This window comes from Pongo abelii, chromosome 15 (genome assembly GCF_028885655.2).
Source record: "Pongo abelii isolate AG06213 chromosome 15, NHGRI_mPonAbe1-v2.0_pri, whole genome shotgun sequence".
Lineage (NCBI taxonomy): Eukaryota > Metazoa > Chordata > Mammalia > Primates > Hominidae > Pongo > Pongo abelii.
In genome coordinates this window covers 71,693,559-71,715,846 of record NC_072000.2, presented here as the reverse complement: position 1 = coordinate 71,715,846, position 22,288 = coordinate 71,693,559, and the positions used below count along the sequence as shown (strand labels likewise).

At 48.5% G+C, this 22,288-nt stretch overlaps 1 protein-coding gene across 1 annotated transcript in view; it reads left to right on the top strand.

Moving 5' to 3' along the window:
- TMEM229B (transmembrane protein 229B) overlaps window positions 1–22,288 on the top strand; it is a 45,114-nt gene that overhangs the window by 11,946 nt on the left and 10,880 nt on the right. Inside the window, exon 2 of the mRNA XM_024232029.3 lies at window positions 16,242–16,414. The gene's annotated coding sequence lies outside the window, so the exon portion shown is untranslated. The remainder of the gene's footprint in view (window positions 1–16,241; window positions 16,415–22,288) is intronic.

Sequence of the window (22,288 nt, the reverse complement as noted above, 5' to 3'; positions counted from 1 at the left end):
TTGCAGTGAGCTGAGATTGCACCACTGTACTCCAGCCTGGGTGACAGAGCTAGACTCTGTCTCAAAAATAAATAAAAAATAAAAATAATTTAAAAATAAGTCAGCTGAGGCAGAGAGGTGAAGCAGCATGTCCGAGTCACATAATTGGTGTCAAAGCTGGGATTTGAATGGAAAGAATCTGACTCCAGAGTGTGGACTTTTAAACTACTACCCTCTGTCATTTCCCGCAGGGCAGTGGGCAGCCATGCCGAGTCATGAAGGTGGCATGCAGGGATGGGAAATGCTGCCTTAGGAGGTAATTGACGTCCTTCGCCCTGACATTCAAACTCTCCATAGCCTTTACACGCTTTTCCAAATGTATCTCCCCAGCGCCCCCAGGAACTCCTTCTATGCCCTTTCCTAGAGCCTAATCCACTTGCACAACTAATCTGGCATACACACGCCCACCCGTGCTTCAGTTGTTCCACTGCCTGAAGGGCACTCACATGCCTTGCTGCCTACCCAAATTGTAGTCCTTTTAGAAGCCAGAGACCATCTCTGCTGCAAACGTTTGTTTAACCAAAACCACTTCTGTTAGGATCTTTTAACTCCTCTTGTCATTTTATCACCAGGTCACAATTATTATGTGCTTTTATGCAAAGGACAGTGAACGACAGTTGGCAAACACGGATCCTGATCTCTCCGTGCAGCGCCACTATCTGCTTGTTAACGTGCGGTTATCTGCTTGTCTGCTAACTTCCGCAAGGCTCTCAACTTCCCTGAACATTGGTTTCATCTTTAAAGTGTGGGTCTGAATGATATCCCTTCAGTTTTTAATATTCCATGGTTGTTTTGCTTACCATATTGTCTCCACTAATTTTTAAGCTCCCAAAGGCTGGAACTTTGTTTTGTATATCTTAATACATTTCAGGACCCTGTACGAGGTTTTACACACAGAAAGTATTTAATAAGGTTGGTTGGTTGGCTGCTGGGAAATAAGCCCTGTGGTCACTCTGCTTTGGCCTTGACTGACCTTTAGAAATCACCTTCTGGGGCCGGGCGCGGTGGCTCACGCCTATAATCCCAGCACTTTGGGAGGCCATGGTGGGCGGATCACCTGAGGTCGGGAGTTTGAGATCATCCTGACCAACATGGAGGAACGCCGTCTCTACTAAAAGTACAAAATTAGCCAGGCGTGGTGGCGCATGGCTGTAGTCCCACCTACTCGAGAGGCTAAGGCAGGAGAATTGCTTGAACCTGGGAGGCGGAGGTTGCAGTGAGCTGAGATCATGCCATTGCACTGTAGCCTGGACAACAAAGCAAAACTCAGTCTCAAAAAAAAAAAAAAAATAGAAATCACCTTCCGGGTGATCACCAGCAAGGACTTTGCTGTTCTTTTTTCAGCACTAGTTTATAACAAAAGTTTCGGTCCTATCTGCTGCATTTTTTTTCTTTCTTTTCTTTTTTTTTTCTTTCTTTTCTTTTTTTTGAGACGGAGTCTCACTCTGTTGCCCAGGCTGGAGTGCAATGGCACGATCTCGGCTCACTGCAACCTCCACCTCCCAGGTTCAAGTGATTCTCCTGCCTCAGCCTCCCGAGTAGCTGGGACTACAGGTGCATACCACCACACTCGGCTAATTTTTGTATTTTTAGTAGAGACAGGATTTCTCCATGTTGGTCAGGTTGGTCTCGAACTCCCGACCTCAGGTGATCCACCCACCTTGGCCTCCCAAAGTGTTGGTATTACAAGTGTGAGCCACAGCGCCCAATCTGTTGCCTTTTTTCTTTAGGAGACCTAACGTCATGCTATTAAGGCCCACAGTCCTTTATCTGCAATTTTGATATCTGAAGCACTATAAAACCAAAAGATTTTCTTTCACTCAAGTGACAGAAGAATCTGACTTGGTCTAACAGAGGCTCACACCTCACGGCATGAATATTCATAGATGTCCCCATAGAAATGTGAATGTGCTTGATTAGTGGGTGCTGCCCCAGACCCTGCTGTGAAGATTATGTAATTTATGATATGTGCTCTACATTACCTTTTAAAAAATCTTTAAAATTCTGAATTCCAAGGGTTTTAGATAGGGGACTTTGGTGCTATACGACCTTCCTCAACAGAGATGCCTTTGGCACTGGAGCGGGACAGGTCTTCGGGCTCTTCAAACATAACAGAACCTTACCTGGGGCCCTGCCTCACTGGCCTGTCCCTAATCTCAGCCCTGGCTCCAATATAACTATAGCCTGTGGCCATGGCTTACCAACTCGATTTTTTTTTTTTTTGAGACGGAGTCTTGCTCTGTCGCCCAGGCTGGAGTGCAGTGGCGCAATCTCGGCTCACTGCAAGCTCCGCCTCCCAGGTTCACGCCATTCTCCTGCCTCAGCCTCCAGAGCAGCTGGGACTACAGGCGCCCGCCACCACACCCGGCTAATTTTTTTGTATTTTCAGTAGAGACGGGGTTTCACCGTGTTAGCCAGGATGGTCTCAATCTCCTGACCTCGTGATCTGCCCACCTCGGCCTCCCAAAGTGCTGGGATTACAGGCGTGAGCCACCGCCCCTGGCCCCCAACTTGATTTTTTAAAATATCATTTATCTTGGCTGGGTGCAGGAGTTCATGCCTGTAATCCCAGCACCTTGGGAGGCTGATGTGGGAAGATCACTTGAGCCCAGGAGGTCAAGGCCGCAGTGACCTATAATCGTGCCACTGCACTTCTAGCCTGGCCAACAGAGCAAGATCCTGTCTCAAAAATAAATAAATGAAAATAATAAAATATCATTTATCTTGATTACTAAATATTTTGGCACTCCCTTAAATTTTGTGCCTGAGCTGAGTGCCTGTCTTGTCTCACCCTAGTTCTAGCCTGTGGGTCAATCCCTCCATTTCTCCTAACCCCACTGCCATGACTCTGAGATGAACTGGTGTGTCCTCAGGGCAGGGAGTATCTGCTGGAGGTTTGCATTTTGTTCAAGCTAGTTGGGACCTGTTGCCCCTAGGCCAAGTTTGCAGAGCAGCTGGTTCCTAGAGGCATTTTCTTTATTATTATTATTATTATTATTATTATTATTAACCCCCAAGTATACCTGGAGGCATTTCCTATACCTGGATGTTTCTTTGGATCCCAAATGAACCTTGTTCCTCTACTTTCATCTGGAAGGCAGCTACTCATTTGAGTCAATTTGCTGATTAATTCTTATAGCTGCTTTGACTGGATGTTTTAAAACTTTAAAAAAATATCCAAATGCACATGGGAAATCATAAAAGCAACACAGAAACACACAATAAAGGAATCTAAAGTGTTCTATTGTGTTTTTGTTTTTGTTTTGTTTTGTTTGAGACGGAGTGTCGCTCTTGTTGCCCTGATTGGAGTGCAATGGTGAGATCTCAGCTCACTTGCAACCTCTGCCTCTCAGGTTCAAGAGATTCTCCTGCCTCAGCCTCCCGAGTAGCTGGGATTACAGGCGCCCCCCACCACGCCCAGATAATTTTTGTATTTTTAGTAGAGACAGTGTTTCACCATGTTGGCCAGGCTGGTCTTGAACTCCTGACCTCGTAATCCACCCACTTTAGCCTCCCAAAGTGCTGGGATTACAGGTGTGAGCCACCGCACATGGCCTATTGTTTTTTATTTATTTATTTATTTTAAGAAACAGGGTCTCACTCTGTTGCCCAGGCTGGAGTGCAGTGGTGTGATTATAGCTCAAGGTATCCTCCCACGTGAGCAGCTGGGACTACAGGCAGAGACACTGTACCCTTATTCACTTTTTTGATGCAAAAACTGTAGAGGAGCTATGACTGGGAGTTACAAGTGTCAGTGGTAGAGCCAGGCCTAAAAAGTCCTGTTTCTGGACCTTCTACTGGCCAGGAGACCACTCCCCTCCTTGATCCCCAGCCCCCAGGCGTCCTCAGATGTTGGAGGATGAATAAGCTACCCCCTCAATTGAAGGGCATATCTTTTTTTTTTAACCCTTTGTCCCTGTTTAGCAGTGATGGTCATGCCTGTGGGAATTGAGGCTGCCTTTCTCCCACCATTAAATAACCAGCCCTTCTCAGAGTCTGAGCCATAAGTATTTCTGGCACTGCCTTTTTAACCTATTGGAGGTCTTCTGGAATCATCACTTCTCTACCCCTATTCCTGTCCATGCTTCCTCACGATAGAGCATTTTCCATAAATATACTAAAGCATCCTCTTACATACTGTTTACTCATCTTCTTGTCCATTAAGGAAGATATTCCGCAGACCAAGCCTGGCACCTATTTATTTGACTTCATCTAAACACATCTTTGCCTCCAGACATTGAAACATTTATCATTTCCCTGGCCTCTACAGATAACTTGTGGTCTTCTACCTATTGTCACTATGCTGGAAAATGCTGAGATATAGTGTAATTTGAATTAATCAGGGAAATGAAATTTCCCAGAGGTGCCAAATTGAATAGTTTTCTTAAGCTCCAGAGGTTGACTACATTGTCTGTGTACCCAGTTGATATCAATAAAAGACCATTAGTGGGGCACAGTGGCCCATACCTATAATCTCAGTGCCTTGTGAGGCCGAGGCAGGAGGATCACTTGAGGCCAGGAGTTTGAGACCAGCCTGAGCAACATAGCAGGACCCCATATCTACAAAAAATTTAAGAAATTACCTGGGTGTTGTGCCATGTGCCTGTAGTCCTAGCTACTTGGGAGGCTAAGGCAGGAAGATTGCTTGAACCCAGGAGTTTGAGTTTATGGTGACCTATGATCACACCACTGAACTCCAGCCTGGGCAACAGAGCAAGACCTTGTTTCTAAAATTAAATAACTAATAAATAAATAAATAAATAAAGCCATTGCCTTGGCTGGGCTCAGTGGCTCCTGCCTGTAATCCCAGCATTTTGGGAGGCCAAGGTGGGTGGATCAGCTGAGGTCAGGAGTTCAAGACCAGCCTGACCAACATGGTGAAACCCTGTCTCTACTAAAAATACCAAAAAAATTAATCAGGCATGGTGGTGTGCAAATATAATCTCAGCTACTCGAGAGACTCAGACAGGAGAATTGCTTGAACCCAGGAGATGGAGGCTGCAGTGAGCCGAGATCACTCCACTGGACTCCAGCCTGGGCGACAGAGGGAGACTCTGTCTTAAAAAGAAAAACCACCACCAACAAAACACATTGCCTTTATTCTGAGAGATTGATCACTTGAAGCCACCCTAATTCTGCTTATTCCTTCATCTTTCTTGGCATTGCAGTTTCCCTTGCTTTTAGGGCACATTATCTGAAATGGTAGCCCTGTCTTTTATTTAGTAAATATTTGTAAATATAAGTTTTTAAGAGTCACTATAATGCCTCAACCATACTCTAAAGGAGAAAGAAATAAAGGGAAAATTAGTTATAATACTGTAGGGGTCAAAGCAAAGTCTCCCCTTTGCCTTCTGAAGGTTTGCTGAAAAACCAACTCACAAAACTCAGATTAATTGGAGAAAAAGCATATAAACTCTACTAATGTGTGCATGGGGAGAATCACAGAGTGATTGCCCACCCCCCGTCGTGGCTCAGAAGCTTATAGAACGTCTTGGCAAACCAGGTATGGGAGAGGTGCAAAGAGGAATTCTGTTGATGGGTAATAAAAGATTACTAGGGAGGAATGAATGGATCGGGAACAGAGATTAACTTGTAAAGGGTCTGTTCCAGTGTGGTTTTCAGGTGTGGTTACATTCTTGGTCTTACAGAGGAGAAGAAAAAACAATTGTTCTCTTTGGTGGATCTGGATCTTAGGCAGATAAAAGAACTTCAGAGAACTTCATCCTCCTTTGGGAGAGTTGATGGGTAGTGGAGAGAAGGTCAGAGAGACCTTGAGGTATTGGTTTCTGAGCCCCAGCAATACATCATTATGTATTCTAATATGTGGTTGCTTGGGCACAACCATACAGAAGGCAGAAGGATGCAGTCAGATGCTTGAACCTTTACATAGACTCACCGAGAATGTAACATCCACAAACACCCACAAGATACAGGTGTACTGTGTGGGTGACTCAAATACCAGGAGAGGTGCTGCTGGGGTTGACTTTCCAAAATTCTGAACCATCCCTGGTGAAGCTCCAAAGAACACAAAGTACAGTATCCCCTCCATTTTGCATGCTAATGGTGTTCCTAGACAACTCAGCATGTGTTAAAATCGTGCAAAAACCCCCTGTGTTTATTTTAGAAAGGGAGTTAGGATCTTGATATAGATAATTATAAATGGACGTTTTACCTCTGTGATGTCCAGTAGAACGTTCCAAAGTCATGTGGGAGAGTTCTTTGGTTGGCCACATGGGAATTGCATTCCAGGTGTCCACTTGTAAGTATCTGTGGCATTCCCCACCTACTATGGTGCTGACAGAGCTGCCCGTCAGTTCTTCCTCATCCCGGCACTGGAAGGAGGGCCCAGGACTGGGATACCTGCGTTCTCGGCCTGGGCTACAGTGTCTCAGTATTTGTATGACCTTAGGCAGGTTACACTTAACTCCACGTGCCTGGGTCTCCTCTCTGTAAAGGGGATGACCATGACACAGGTATCTGGCCTAACCTTGGGACGGATGCTCACTGCGCTGCCCTCCCGCGACCCCAGACAACCCAGGGCATTCGTGTATGCCCGCAGCGTATACCCCACCCACAAGCTCTCCCTCGCTGTGATTTCTCCTTACTATTTAAACATCCTTAGGTCTCTCTTACCTTGAAAGAGAGAGAGAGAGAGAAAGAAAGAAAGGCACAGTGGCTCACGCCTGTAATCCCAGCACTTTGGGAGGCTGAGGCGGGCGGATCACCTGAGGTCGGGAGACCAGCCTTGCCAACACGATGAAACCCCATCTCTACTAAAAATACAAAAATTAGCCAGGTGCGGTGGCAGGCACCTGTAATCCTAGCTACTCAGGAGGCTGAGGCAGGAGAATCACTTGAACCCAGGAGGCAGAGGTTGCAGTGAGCTGAGATTGCGCCACTGTACTCCAGCCTGGGCAACAAGAAGGAAACTCTGGCAAGCAAGCAAGAAAGCAAGCAAGCAAGAAAGAAAGAAAGAAAGAGAGAAAGGAGGGAGGAAGGAAGGGAGGGAGGGAGGAAGGAAGGAAAGAAAGAGAGAGAGAAAGAAAGAAAAGGGGAAGGGAAGAGAAAAGGAAGAAAGGAGGGAGGGAGAGGGAGGACACCTCTCTCACATCTACTTCTCTTCCAGCAGCTTTTCTCTCTCCTTTTCTTCACAAACTAATTTCTCAAGAGTCATCGCACACCCTATTGAACCTGGGTAGCAGAGGCTGCAGTGAGCAGAGATCGTGCCTCTGCACTCCAGCCTGGGTGACAGAGCCAGACCCTGTCTCAAAAAAAAACCAAAACAACAACAACAAAAAAACGCCTGGAGCAGTGGCTCACACCTGTAATCCCAGCACTTTGGGAGGCCGAAGTGGGTGGATCACTTGAGCCCAGGAATTTGAGACCAGCCTGGGCAACATGACAAAACCCCGTTTCTACCAAAAATACAAAAATTAGCCAGTCTCATAACCTGGTCTCAAAATAAATAAATAAATAGATACAACATTTTTAAAAATAATAATAAGAGATAGGGTCACACTCTGTCACCCAGGCTGGAGTACAGTGGCACCATCTTAGCTCGCTGCAGCTTTGCCCTCCTGGGCTCAAGCAATCCTCCCACGTCAGTGTCCTGAATAGCTGGGACTACAGTGGGTAAAGACTCTTTCAGCTGTTTGGCTGTGCGTTATCTAACATGGCCACACACAGCTGTGACAGTGAACCTGAGGAGGAGGCTGTGCCTGTGTCTGAGGGCTTTGCTTTGGAATTAGGTGGTTGTGACGGTGCTGAGGTGTTGAAATGGGGCACCTACCCTAGAAATCCTGCCTGAGAGCTCAGAAGGGAGGAACATGGCCTGAAGGCCTAAGTCAGGCAGTGTGACTTGGAATAGCATGTAACTTTAGGGGAAATAAAATATAAAATCCAGAAGGCTGGCCAGGCATGGTGGCTCACGCCTGTAATCCCAGCACTTTGGGAGGCCGGGGTGAGTGGATCACCTGAGGTCAGGAGTTCAAGACCAGCCTGGCCAACACAGTGAAACCCCATCTCTACTAAAAATACAAAAATCAGCTGGGCATGGTGGCGGGCACCTGTAATCCCAGCTACTCAGGAGGCTGAGGCAGGAGAATCGCTTGAACCTGGGAGGCGGAGGTTGCACTGAACTGAGACTGTGCCATTGCACTCCAGCCTGGGCAACAAGAGTGAAACTCCATCTAAAAAAAAAAAAAAAAAAAAAAATCCAGAAGGCTGTGGTTTAACAAATGTAACCTGACTCATTATTATGGGTTGTGGACAAAACAGGTGTCAAAATATCTCCAGGAAATATTAACTACATATACGGATACACTCCAAAGTTTAACCCTGTCTTCTGGCATTAGGATGGATGCCTTCTGCAAGATTGTTGATCCTGGGGGGAGGAGGTGGGAGTAAATCAATGGAGAAGCAAGAAAAAGGAGGGCCAAATTGGAAGAGGAAATGTTTCCAGGAGGGATTTGGCAGGTGGAAACCCCAGAGCTGGAATTTTTGTGCCCAGTGGAGACCTCTGATGACCAGTGTGGTACTCCCTGGATTTGCCTCCATGTCTGTTCCTGGGCCCCACCCCCTGTCCTAATAAGAGGGTCCCTGATGTTTTTGCCTCCAAATTTTTTATTCAGAAATAATTTCAAATGTACAGAAAAGTTGCCAGAACAGTACAAAACACTCATATACTCTTTACCCAGATTCACCTGTGATTAACATTTTGCCCCACTTGCTTTATTTAATTTTAAATTTTTTATGTAGAGACAAAGTCTCACTATGTTGCCCAGACTGGTCTCAAACTCCTAACTTCAAGCAATCTTCCCACCTCAGCCTCTCAAAGCGCTGGGATTACAGGCCTGAATCACTGCATCTGGCCACTTCTGTTTTTAAAATTTGGTGCTTCTTCTGTAGCCTTGGTTCTTGTCAAATGTTGGGCGAGCCTTCGTTCTGTGTTCCTCTGTTGGATCTTGGGGTCTTCAGGTTACCTCAATGTGAATGCTGATTCTCTGCACCACAGCCAGCCATCACTGGCTGTGGACAGGAGGGTGGGATGTACCTGCTGGGCACTGACAAGAGCTGGTCTAGGCATCCCCTACCTCTCAACCCGTGTCCAGAGTATAAGCATGGTGGGTGGGGGTGGGGCCGATTGGCCTGGCTGCTCCAGATTCAATAACCACCAATTCAGGGCCCTTCCTGTGCCTGGATTTGCTGGCTGAAACCTTGTAGCCCCCACAGCTGCTTCTCTGATAGAGCACAGAACCCACAGGCACACTGCCTGGCTTCAAATCCTAGCCCTGCCCTTACTAGCACTGTGACCTTGAGAAAGCTGCATAACCTCTTTGGGTCTCATTTCTAAATTATCTTCTCGGCCTTTCTCAGGCTGGTTTGAGGCTGTCCTAATGAATGTAATGGGTCCTCTTATCCTTTGTCAAAAGGAATGTTAATTATTTTCAGCAGTCTAATTACGTGGCTAATGAGAGACTGACTGAGATAACATTCCCTTTAATTACTCTTGCCTAAGTGCTGTTTGGAGCCATATTTTAAGCATTAGCAAGACTGGGTGCTTTCTCAGTAGATGGAGCTGTCCAGCAAGGGGCTGAGTGAAGGGCAGGGGTTGTTGGGCTTAAGGCTTATGATGGAGGTGCCTGGTGTGGCTGGGGTCAGTGTCCAGCTGAGTGCATGTTGGCCTTTCCTGTGGGCTGTTACTTAAGGAAAGGAACAGTACCAATTGGTTCAGATGGAGAGCAGACAGCAACTGTCACAGATTCCCCAGAACAACTCTCATCCTTCAATTAAAAAAAAAATTTATTTTTAAATAAATAAGTTTATTACATGTGTGAGCCACTGCCCCTGGCCTTACCCTGTCAATTTCAGACTGACATCCTTATAGCTCCAAGTCCAAAACAAAAAAGAAAAGGATGCCTCTTTTGTGGTCTCTGTGGCCATTCCAACAAGAATCTCAGGATTGGCTCTGATTGGAGCATGTATCCATCCCTGAACCAATCACAGAACCAGGGGAATGTGGTGCTGTGATTGGCCAGGCTGGGCCTGATGCTCACCCCAACAGGCAGGGTATTGACAGCATCCAAAGCACACTGACCCTCAGTGTTGGAAATAAAGCTTGGTGTCGCAAAGTGAAACCAGCACTCAGGCAAAAAAAAGTTTTCTCAGCAAGGCAATTTACTTCTGCAGAAGGGTGCTGCCTGTGTCAGTTACGATCACGAGAGCACACCGAACAAAGGAGAGCAGGGGTTTTTATCCCTAATGCAGACCCTGTTCCTGTGTCCTCCCTGTGTTGGCTGGGGTTGGACCGCACAATCTAAACTAATTCTGATTGGCTACTGTTGACATCATCAAAGGAGGCAAGGGTGGGCACTTGACGGAAAAGATGAGTACATAGGTGATGGCATATGCTTGGGCGTGTTTGGGTGCAACAGAGGTAGGGAGGGCTGATAGATGGATGGGTAAGATTACTTTCAGAATAGAACAAAGAACCAGGAACTGAAACCTTTGAAGATAAACTGTGCCTAACACCAGCTACTCTGGCCTTGCTGTTTCTCAAACTTGTCTAACTTTCTCCTACTTCAGGGTCTCTTCACTAACTGTCCTCTCTGCCTGGAATGCTTTTCTCAAAGTTCTTTGCATGGCTCTTCTCATCTTTCTAACCTACACCCAAATGCTACCTCCTTAACATTTAAGACTCACCTTCCAGCATCTGGTTTCTTTCTTTCCCCCACCTGGCCTTCCCCATCTTCATGGCATAATATTAGAAATTATAGTATGTTTGGAGCTGCTTAGTTATTGCTAATCTCCCACCTGCCTGTGAGCTCCAAGGGGGCAGGAACATTGTCTTGTTCACACATGGTACAGTACCTGGCCTTCACTGGGTCTCAGTAAATATTTATTGACTGCTGGAATACAACACCTTGAATAAACAAACCAGCTACCACAGGACTTCTTGGACTAAGTTCTCTCGTTGTTTGGAAATCTCTAGGTGGCTTGGCTGTACAGGCTGTGAAAAGTGGAGTCCTGTTGTCACACCATAGGAGTGGTCCAGGCTTGTCTTCTGAAAGCCCTGCTGGGCTTCTTTCTGCCTCCCTGGTGAGGCAACAAAGGGGCAGGGTCCCCGTCTCTTCTGAAGGTGCAGTGTGGCGGGGTAACCTCCAGGACACCCTAAGGACATGGGCAGTAGTGGGGAGAACCCAGATAAAATCCTGGTCACTTTGCCAGTGAGGCTGTGAGGCCGCTGCCTCTTTTTTCTGACTGACAGGAGAAGGCTTGCTGGTCTCATGTGCAGAGTATTCTAGGGCCTCTCAGCTGCTGCCTGATGGGATCTGCATAGGGGATTATTGATGAAGGCAAGGTGAGGCAGCTCTTTACAGTAACACATGCCTCGCTCTGGGATGGCGGCCAGGCAGCTAATTAGAGAGCCCAACAGCTGTCCAGCCTTTCAGGCAGCAAGCAGCAGCTACTGATTGCCGGGGGTGGGAATGGGAGGAAATAGACATGGGACCAGAGACCACCCTCCAAGGTGATGGAGTTGGGTGGTCAGGGTTTGCTCAGTGGGGGACTTTGAGAGGGGCGTGTGAGATAGAGTGGGCTAGATGGGGAGGAGGAAGGGGGAGAGGAGAGGGAAAGGACAGGTGGCCTCCAAGTGAGACAGAAGACAGTGGGGTGAGACGTTGGGCAGGCGGGGCAATGCAGCTTCCAAGCTCAGAGCAAGGGGCACAGAGGGGAAGGACAGGGCCCCGTGGGGTTGGGGCCTGGCTCCCATCTCCATGCACCTTCCCCATGCCAGGCAGGCTCCCACGGCCTGGGCCTCTCCTTGCTTCCTGGGGGAGCTGGACAGGCACAGGCTTTCCCCTCAGGGGATCTGGAATACTGATTGCTTTTGTAGTTGAGCTTGGCCCCTCCTTGGTGTAGGAAGTTACCAGATCCATTTGTGCTCAGGGCTTTTCTTACTCTAGGATAAGTAAAAGTGGCTGTTCTGAGTCACGTGGGAAGAACTGGGGGCTTTGAGTAACCAGAGGGCTCCCCAGTGGGCCTTTAGGCATCTTCTCTACTTTGTGGGCACCTGGGTCAGAGTGTAGTGTAATAAGAAATGTATTCGGTCTTTGTCCCAGGTCCCTGTCACAGAGCTCCTAAAACCCTTGAAATTTCCTGAGTGAAAGGAATGTCTTTTGTTATTCATAATAAGCACCTTTGATAACACCTGAGTTTATGCTAATGAAGTTACTGGGAAAGTGGTGGGGTGGTGGAGGGGCTAGACAGCCTCAGGATGGAGACAGTCACCAGAAAGACCAAATGCTTAGAGGATTAGAACATTTGGCGCCACCCTCCAACCTCCAAGAAAGGTGTGGGAGGGTGGAGATCAAGCTACATAAAAACTCTTGAACAAGATTTGATAGGTTTCTGGGTGGCTGAACATGTGGCAGTGCTGGTGAGTGACCCCTAATACGTCACCCTATCTATCTCTGCAACTGGCTGTTCATCTGCATGCTTTGTAATAAATCAGTAAAGGTAAGTGTTTCCCCGGGTTCTGTGAGCCATCCTAGGAAATTAATAGAACCCAAGGAGGGGGTCATGGAAACCCTGGTTTGTAGCCAATTGTTCAGAAGCATAGGTGACGATCTACTACTTGTGACTGGCATCTGAAGTGGGGGCAGTCTTGTGGGACTGAGCCCTCAAAATGTGAGATCTGCTGCTGTCTCAGGATAGATAGCATCAGAGTTTAAATGAACTGTAGGAGACCCAGTTGGTGTCTGCTGGAGAAATGTTTGGTGTGGGGGACCCCCTCCACGCCCACCCCATATCTGGTCACAGAAGTGTTCTGCTTTGAGTGTGACAGCAGAAGGAAAAAACTTTTTTTCCTTTACAGGGAGATTTGGGGAGTGTTAAGGAAAAGGAGAGTGGGGGTAAAAAAACAGAGGTAGTGTTTGCCTGCATGCTTTCTGGCTCCAGTGTTAGGTTCCAGGCCAAGGAGATGATGAGGGGCCGGGGAGAGAGATCTGGTTTTTAGGTTCTGGTCAGAGAAGCAGAGACTCAATCCTGCAAGCCCAGCTTACCTTAAATAGTTATAGGAAAGGAGAGAAAATGGTGCAAAGGGAATTTTCCTGCCAGTAGCCTCTTTGGGAAGTGAATCCTATGTGCATGAAAACTGATGTGGCTTTTGAGAGTGCCAGCACATTGTAGAAATAACAGAACAGGAGTTGTTATTCTCTGACCTGAACCTGTGCTTGGCCCCTTGCCCACGTAGGAGCCTGCAGTATCTCCCCTGATGCCTGGAACGGTCTGTTCCTGCCCCAGTCTTCCTTGCGTGATGTTGGACATGTCTTCTGTATTGTGCAAACCCAGGCCGCCCACTCTGCCTCTCTTCATTCTCTGGTGGTACAATGGCTCCTGGAGATGGGAGAAAGAAGAGTGAGCACACTCCCTGCTTCCTTCACCTGCAGAGACAGCCTTGCCTGTAATAAACCAACATGTATGGCCCATCTGTGATGGTGGCCTATAAATCAGAGAAAAACACAAGACATTGCTATGTTTGATTAGTAACGTTGAATATTTCAGTCGCCCAAGAATTTAAATGTAGCTGGGCCCTTCTCCACCTTGCCTGTCCATCCATCCAGCAGAAATTTTATGATCTCAAGAAATTCATAGCGTGGTGGGGGAAACAGACATATAGAAAGAATTTTAAGATGGGGCGATATGTTTCAGTTGAAGGATGGTCAGATCCCCCGGGAACATCAGTGATGGAATGACCCGGAGGCTGTGGGACGGCATCGCAAAGGAGTGAGGAGGGACAGGGTCTGGAAGAAGGAGTCAGAATGCTGGCTGCAGAGGAGGGCAGGAGAGATGACAGGGCTTGAAACAGGCCGGTGGTCTCTGCTTCTTCACGCTCCCAGCAGCGTCTCAGGCATATTGACCAGAAGCTGCACGGACAAACTCAGCTATAAGTTTGCAAAATAAGCAGCTTACTTGGAACAGACTAAGTAGATTACACTGACTCGAAGACCCTTGTGTGCAGACATGTGCCTTAAGGATGAGATTTGGGTGGGAAGCAGTTCGAAGGCACATCGTATGGGGACAGGGTGATTCTGGAGGCTGAGGACTGGGATTTGAATCAAATGTTTGGATTTGGCCAAATCTCTTAATGTCCTGAACCCTCTGTGTTTTCATTTCTAAATAGAGGTGACCATTTCTGCCCTTCCTACCCCTCAGGAGCCTGAGAAAATCATCAGAGATGATCTAAGTTCCATCCATATGTTAGTTGCTATAAGGGCTCATCATTCATTCATATGTTCCAAGAACCTCTGGTTCAGGTCCTGCAGTCCTCAAAGGAGCCTCATGTCCCCTGTCCCCTGGGACCTACTCTTGGGGGATAGGGAGTGTCAGTGAGGCCTAGGGACAGCTTATGCACTTGGAGGAAGAGGTGCACCATCATCTCGTCCTCCCTGCAACTAAGTTTTTCCTGGGGAAAAAGCCTGCAGACCAGGAAGCGGGAGGTGTCTGGTGGGACGCTGCCCTCAAAAGGAGCCTTTCTGAGTGCTGGGGCTTCATCTGCCAGGGCTGCACCCCAGCAGGCAGTGGGCTCCCAGAGCTGGCTGCAGTAACCTGCAGGCTGTGCCGGCAGGATGTGGTCTTTGGTTTCTGTTTCTGTTTTAGTTCTGACTTGTGCCGTGGATGTGGCTGAGGGCCTAGGGTGGGAAGAAGTCTCCACAGGTGGGATTGAACTCCCCAGGCACATGGTCCTTGTGGTGCTGGTGGAGAGGGAGTCCCAGAGGGTTCGGACATGCTCCGTTAAAGCCTTTTCCTCAAGGTGATAGGTACGTGTCAAGGTGACCCCTGTACGCCATCCGGCAGGCTGGGATAAGCGGGAAAGATGGACAGATCGGGGCGGGTTGGAGGGTCCCGTTTGTGAAGGAGCTGGGGAGGGGGAGGCAAGGCTGAGCACAGCAGCCCACTGTGATGCTCTCAGTGCAGAGGCCCTGAGGGGAGACCCAGGGGAGCACCCCCCGAAACCACACCATACAGTGAGTTTCAGGTCCCTCGCTCCTGCCCTTTCACTTCTCCTCGGCTGCCTGGCTGCCTCACAGGTTGTCAGCTTGAGCAAGGGCCCAAGTGGCCTCTACTCAGAGAGCCTGGGGGTCAGAGGGGAGCGGGGAAGGTGGACGTGGGCATCAGCACAGACCAGCGCCTCTGGTCCATCCTGCCTGGTCATCCACAGGGGAGTGCCAGCTCCCACCCCCAGCCACATACTGTTCTCAGCTTCTGAGTGGCTGGGCTGTGCCAGAGGGCCATGCTGGGCCTGAGTGCTGTCCTTGGGCATATGCAGATGGTGCTGTATCCAGGGGGTTTTCAGGGAAGCTTTAGCACTTTCATATTAAAACAAAAAATGTTGGAATCTCCATTAAATAATCAAATCTTAGGGATAGTATTAAAAATGTGTACATGGCTGGCCAGGCACAGTGGCTCACGCCTATAATCCTAGCACTTTGGGAGGCTGAGGTGGGAGGGTTGGCCAAGAGCTTGAGACCAGACTGGTCAACATAGCAAGACCTGTCTCTATTTGATTTTTTTTTTTTAAAGTACATGGCAAAGGGCATTATAAAGTAAGATTTGTATTAGCTTGTAGCTGGTTACTGATGTTCATAGGAAGGGCCTCAACCATAATAATAGTAAAATAATAAAATGGGATGAATAAATATTAGAGAGGTAGAATTGTACATAGAAAGGTTTAGCACACATTTTGTTTTTCTGCACGAGTGGTTGTTCTCTGCTTTCAAAGTGCTGAAACAAATGTCCTACATTGTCTGCCTTCCATGAGGTTCTGACCGCCCTTGAGAACAGATGTGCCCACTACAGGGTGAAGGTGAGAATGTAATTTGAAGCTGAATGAGAATGGAGCTGGATTCTAAAATTATATCCCCTCTCAGATTCACAAGTGTTCACACATTCAGGCAAGAAGCCCTAAGTCCTAACCCCTGACGTGTGGATTGTCCAGGACCATCCCAGACTCTTGTGGCTGGATTAATCAGACCTGAGCAAACTGGATGCAAAGAGGAGGGGGCAGGTTCCAGGAGGGGGCCCTGGTGGCCAGGGTGGGATGAGTGTCTGGTGCTGAACCCAGAGCCCAGGCCCTTGCAGTGTTTGCCTTGGATCTGCTGGGGGCAGTTTAAGCTAATAAAAGCCTCCTCTTTTATTCCCAGGGACACATGGAAGCTGCCAGCCCCCCAGCCAAGGATCAGCTGAATCCTAGGGCTGATGGTTGCCTGCGTTGCTGAGAATGGCACTGAGGCCCAGCCAACAAAGTTTAACCTAGGACACTCCTGGACAGTGATCCTGATGTCTGTTGTGAGCTGCACACTCAAGGGTGTGATAAGTGAGTATGTTACAAGTACCCAGGGGATCACCAGCCCAGCGATCCTGCCTGCTTGGCACCTCATCAACATGGGCATGAGTCTGGAGGTTCTAGTTCTGAGTCTGTTCCCCATCCAAGGTCCTGTCACAGGGCTGCAGTTCTGCAATGGGAGGGGAATGTCAAGCAATATTGGGCCATCACATGCTGGAGCCGTCTTATGGCCACATGGCCTCTAAAAACCAGGCCAGACCCAGTGTATTAGTTTGTTTTCATGCTGCTGATAAAGACATACCTAAGACTGGAAAATGTATACAGAAAAAGAGGGTTAATTTCACGTGCCTGGGGAAGCCTCACAATCATGGTGGAAGGCAAGGGGAAGCAAGTCACATCTTACAAGGTTGGTAGCAGGCAAAGAGAGAGAGCTTGTGCAGGGAAACTCCCCCTTATAAAACCATTAGGTCAGCCGGGCACAGTGGCTCATGCCTGTAATCCCAGCACTTTGGGAGGCTGAGGTGGGTGGATCACAAGGTCAACAGATTGAGACCATCCTGGCCAACATGGTGAAACCCCATATGTACTAAAAATACAAAAGTTAGCTGGGCGTTGTGGCACGTGCCTGTGGTCCCAGCTACTCGGGAGGCTGAGGCAGGAGAATTGCTTGAACCTGGGAGGCAGAGGTTGCAGTGAGCCAAGATCACGCCATTGCACCCCAGCCTGGCAACAGAGCAAGACTCTGTCTCAAAACAAAACAAAACAAAAACCCATCAGATCTCATGAGATTTATTCACTATCACAAGAACAGCATGAGAAAGACCTGGCCCCATGATTCAATTACCTCCCACCCAGTTCCTCCCACAACATGGTGGAAATTCAAGATGAGATTTGGGTGGGGACACAGCCAAACCATATCATTCAGATTGGCTGGCGTGAGTGAAGTGAGCACCCACACCTGGGAAACAGCATCTACTTTGGTCATCAGGCTTCAGATCTGTACAGTGAGGACCGTGCATTACCTGGGACTGGACTCTGCCCAGAAGCCATGAGCAATGCATGTGGTGCTGGTCTAGGAGGCCTGGAGTAGGGCATCCAGGGCCCTGGGAGGTGGGGGGATTTGTGAGCCTTAGCTGCCATAAGAGTGACCACCAGGGGATCTGGAGGAGCAGGTCCTCTTGCTTTTGTCACATGTCAGTAGCAGCATCTCCTCAGCAAGACAAACTCGAGGTAGGGTGAGAGGCTCCTAACTGCACAGCCCTGCCTGTCCTCACAGGCCTTTCTTTCCAGCCTCAGCCCCTGGATTTTCCTTGATGATGCCTTAAAAAATGACAATTGGCTGCTTTCCCAACCCCCAGAGGCCTGTCTGGCCTGAAGGCTGTTATGTCTGTGCAGGGCCCGTAGCCTGGTGGGATCAGAGACCTGCAGGAAGGAAGCTCCCCAGAAGGCATGGCAGGCAGAGCTGGGCTTTTGCAATCTTGAACAGACAAGCTTTTTTTGGAGTTCCTAGGCTGGTCCATGGGAGCCCAGAGCTTCAGATTCCATGCAGGAATTTGCAGGGAGTAGAAAAGGGGTAAAGGTTTCCACTTTAGGTAGATCTTGACTCTCCTAGTTGAGAGTTTATAATTCAGGGCCAGAATCTGTTTTCCACTCAGCCTGGGCTTGCAAAGTCAGTTTGACTGGAGTGTTTTTCAGGAAGTGTGTTCTTGCGTTGATTTGTAGCCAGGGTGGTGTGAGCAAGCCTAGACTGTAGGAGGGGGGTTGGGGGTAAAGAGATGGCCATGGATGCCTCTGTGGGAATGTGGTGACTCAGATGGGAGACACATCTCCCCAGAGCAATTTATGCCATCAGCCTTAAGGCTGTTGTACCGTTTGGTTCAGTGATTCCCCTTCTGGAATTATCCATTAAGATATCTTATTAGGAAATAGTACCAGAGAAGAAAAGGGCTGAATTCTTCCATTACAGGCATTAAAGGTAATTCTCGTTATATCATCTGTAGTAGTAGAAATGGGAAACAACTGGTCCCTTTGGACATCTAGGTTAAGTAAATTACAGTTTTCCGCTTGCTGGAATACTACACAGCCATTATAATAATGAGCACAGAGGCTATATAACAACTTGGAAAAATAGTTATGACAAGTGAAAATGGCAGGTTGCAAATAAGTATATTATGGTGACTTGTAAAATACACACATAGGAAAATATTGCAAAGGAGAAATGGTAATCGCTGTTAGTTCAGAATTATGAATGCTTTTTCTTTTTTTTTTCTTTATTAGAAATGAGGTCTCACTATGTTGCCCAGGCTGGTCTCAAACTCCTGGGCTCAAGCAGTCCTCCCGCCTCAGCCTCCCAAAATGCTGGGATTACAGGTGTGAGCCCCCACGCCCAGCCTATGAATGCTTTTTCTATGATGCATGGATTGGCTTTTTAAAAAATAAAATTGAATCTGGACGACTACACAACATACCATTAATAGTGACTTTCTCTAAGATGTGTGATTACAGGGAACTTTTGCTTTCTATGTCATTCTGTAATGTTTAAATTTCAGCTGTGAGCACATGTTGCTTTTATAATTAGAAAAAAATTAAATGCTAGAATTAAACGTTTTAGAAGGCTGTATTTCTCAAGAAAGGAGGGAAGAGAGACTGAGGCAGCTAGCTGTTTATACCTGCCCTCATCAGTGTTTAAGGGCCTGGGCCTGTTTGGGCCCACTCATCCATCCATTCATTCTACAAGTATTACTAGGTATTATTGCCAGGCACCACTCTAGGCACTGATTACACAGCAATGGACAAGACAGTGCCCCCGCCCTCATGAAGCTTTCATTCTAGTTGAGGAGAGACAGACCATAAATAAGTAGCAACATATCAGAAAGTGAAAGTACTATGTAGAAAATAAAATGGAATGATACGAGTGACAGAGAGGCTATTTTGGAATGGAGGAATCAAAAGTCCCTGAGATATGACAGCTGAGCTGAGATCTGAATGGTAACAGCAAGGCAGCCACATACAGGTCTGGGATGCCAGCCTGCCGGCCCCCCGTGCAGGGCGCCCTTCACTTCCTGAACCCCAGGTATCTCTGTGCCAGAACTGACTCCATCCCCCAAGTCCACTCACCCTGCCCTGCCTCCTGCTGGGGTTTGCTTGGGATCTGAGGCCCCCTGAAATCCTCTGTGTTTGGACCGTTGCTCCTGACATGCTGGCTGTTGCTCCTCTGGGCAGCTGGCCCCTGCTCTTGGCTGGTGTCTCCATGGCAGGGCTGAGCCATCTGAGATTCCCAGGAGCACTAGGGTGGGCTGGCAGTCAGGGGGCCTCTGGGTTGTGTGTGTCCTGGTGAGGGGCCTTTGAATGGCGCATGCCTTGAGGCCTGAGAGTTAGTTGCTGTCATGGTCCTGTGACTGTCAGCTTTGACCCCGGATGGCCTCTGTGTGGATCCTGAGGAACAGGCTGGGAGCCTTTAGGAACTCTGACACCCAATTGCGAGGTTTGTTAATGATCCACCTAGAAGTTCACAACCTTCTCCTTGCTTCCTGTTGTCTCTCCACATACCCTCCCAGCCTTCCAGAAGCAGGAACTCAGATAATGGTAGTACCCTCAGAGGAGCCTGTAGTCAGCCTTGGGGGCAGTGCAGTGTGCTGATTAGGAGCAAAGACTCTGGAGCCAGATTTGTGGGGTTGGAATCCCAGCCTTGCCTTTTATAGTTATTAGAATGTAGGCTCAGCCATGTGTGGTGGCTCATGCCTATAATCCCAGCACTTTGGGAGGCTGAGGCAGGCAGATCACTTGAGCTCAGGGGTTCAAGATCAGCCTGGCCAACATGGTGAAACCTCGTCTCTACTAAAAATACAAAAATTAGCTGGGTGTGGTGGCGGGAACCTGTAATCCCAGCCTGTCGGGAGGCTGAGGCATGAGAATTGCTTGAACCTGGGCGACAGAGGTTGCAGTGAGCCAAGTTCACACCACTGCACTCCAGCCTGGGTGACAGAGTGAGACACCATCTAAAAAACCAAAAAACAAACAAAAAAAGAATGTAGCCTCTTTCTGCCTCACTTTCCCCATCTGTAATATGGGCTTGAGGATTTTTTGAGTTAATACATGGAAATACTGAGAAGAGCACCTGGTTATTATTATTATTGTGACTTGGGAGGTGGAGGGAAGACTTCATCAAGGCCTGCAGTATCACTAATCCCAGGGGCTTTCCTTGGGGGGCGCCCACAGCAAAAGGGTGGAAGTCTGCGGCATGTGCACCAGCCAGTGGCTACAGGAGTTTCCCTCCACTTGCTTCCCTTCTGGCCCTGAGCAAACCCTGTTTTCCTCCCTGCTAACTTGATGACAACAGGGGAAGTTCAGGGAGGTTTCTGCCCTTTCCTCATTGAAGCCACTCACCTTCAGCACAGAGCCACCCAAGGGCTCCTGAAGCTGTCCCCCACTGCCTTGCCCTCCGGGGTCTCCTAGAAGGGCTGTGGGTCTCCCCAGAACATGGAACTGTAGTGATGGGGGTGCCTGGGGATGGGGAGTGAAGCTTGGGAAGTGAGTGGAATGAAAGCGGAAGGCCTTCCCAGCCCGGTTGCATGGGAGGGGAATCCCGATTTTCTGGCCAGATGCTTCTCTGGACAAAAATTCCCAGTCATTGTGTTGTGGCACCTTAGCCCCCTGAAACAAGATGGGAGTTTTTGACAAAACCAAGGGCAGTTATTCCATCTGGTTTTGCCTTCAGCCTGTCTTAGACTTTTATGTCAGCCTCTTTACCCCTCTCAACTGCTGGCCATGTCCCCTGCCACCCTGTGGAACAGCAGGCTCGGAGAGCAGCTGGTGAGATGCTCTTAGTGAGCAGGGCTCTGAAAGCCAGCTCCCCTTCCCCTTCCCCATCACCTGTTCCCTTGGAGGGGTAGTTCCCAGCCCTCACAAGTCGCCTTGAGTCCTGGCCCTTCCCTGGGACTCTGTTTGCCCAGGCCCTTTCATCAGATATGAGGACTTGGATTTGAGTGTTGTTCAATCAAACCCTGCTTGTGAAGCTGTCCTTTGCTCTCCAAACTCTGTCCTCCTGCATTCAACCTTGCTCACACTCTCCTCCTCTTCAATCCACCCTGAATTTCTGTTCCTGGGCTGTCCTATCTTCATGTCACAGGTCTCAGGACAGTTTTGTTTGTCACCAGGAGAAAGAAGCCAAGGTCCCCTGAGCTGCCAGTTCCTTCTGCAGCAGGCTTTCCCGGGGCTCTGATCCCAGGGCTGAGCAAGGAGCTAGTGGAAGGGGCCCGGGGGTACAGGGAGTCAGGTGGGTGGAGGCTGGGGCAGGGAATAGGGGCCTGTCAGGCCCTGTATGGGGTGGGTGAGCCTGTCCTAGCTCAAAGTTAAGCACAGCTCCTGTGCTGATTAGAAATGGGTTTGGAGAGTGGGGTTCTGAAAACGCATCCAGGTCAATGCCCAGCCTCTAATATTATCATCTTCCCCACCACAATGGGAGCTGCCACCTCAGCCAATGACACTGTCTCCTATTCCTTTCTCTTCAACCCCATCTTCTGCCCTGACTCAGGTCTTTAATTTCCCCTGTTGGTCTTGCATGGACCAGCTATGTTCTCCTAGTTCCGCCCTCGGACACTGTCTGACATTGCCGTGGTGTGCTTCCCCTCCATCTACTACCCATGGCTTCCTGCTGCCCAGAAACAGAATCTGGGCTTGGGGCACACCCTGTTTCTCTCTCCCCCATCTCGCTTCTTTGTTTTTCTTTCTTTCTTTCTTTTTTAAGAGACAGGGTCTTGCTCATTGTCCATGCTGGAGTGCAGTGGCACAATCATAGCTCACTGTAGCCTCAAACTCTTGAACTCAAGGAATCCGCCTGCCTTAGCATCTGGGACTACAGGCACACCACATCAAACCAGGCTACTTTTTTTTCTTTTTGTAGAG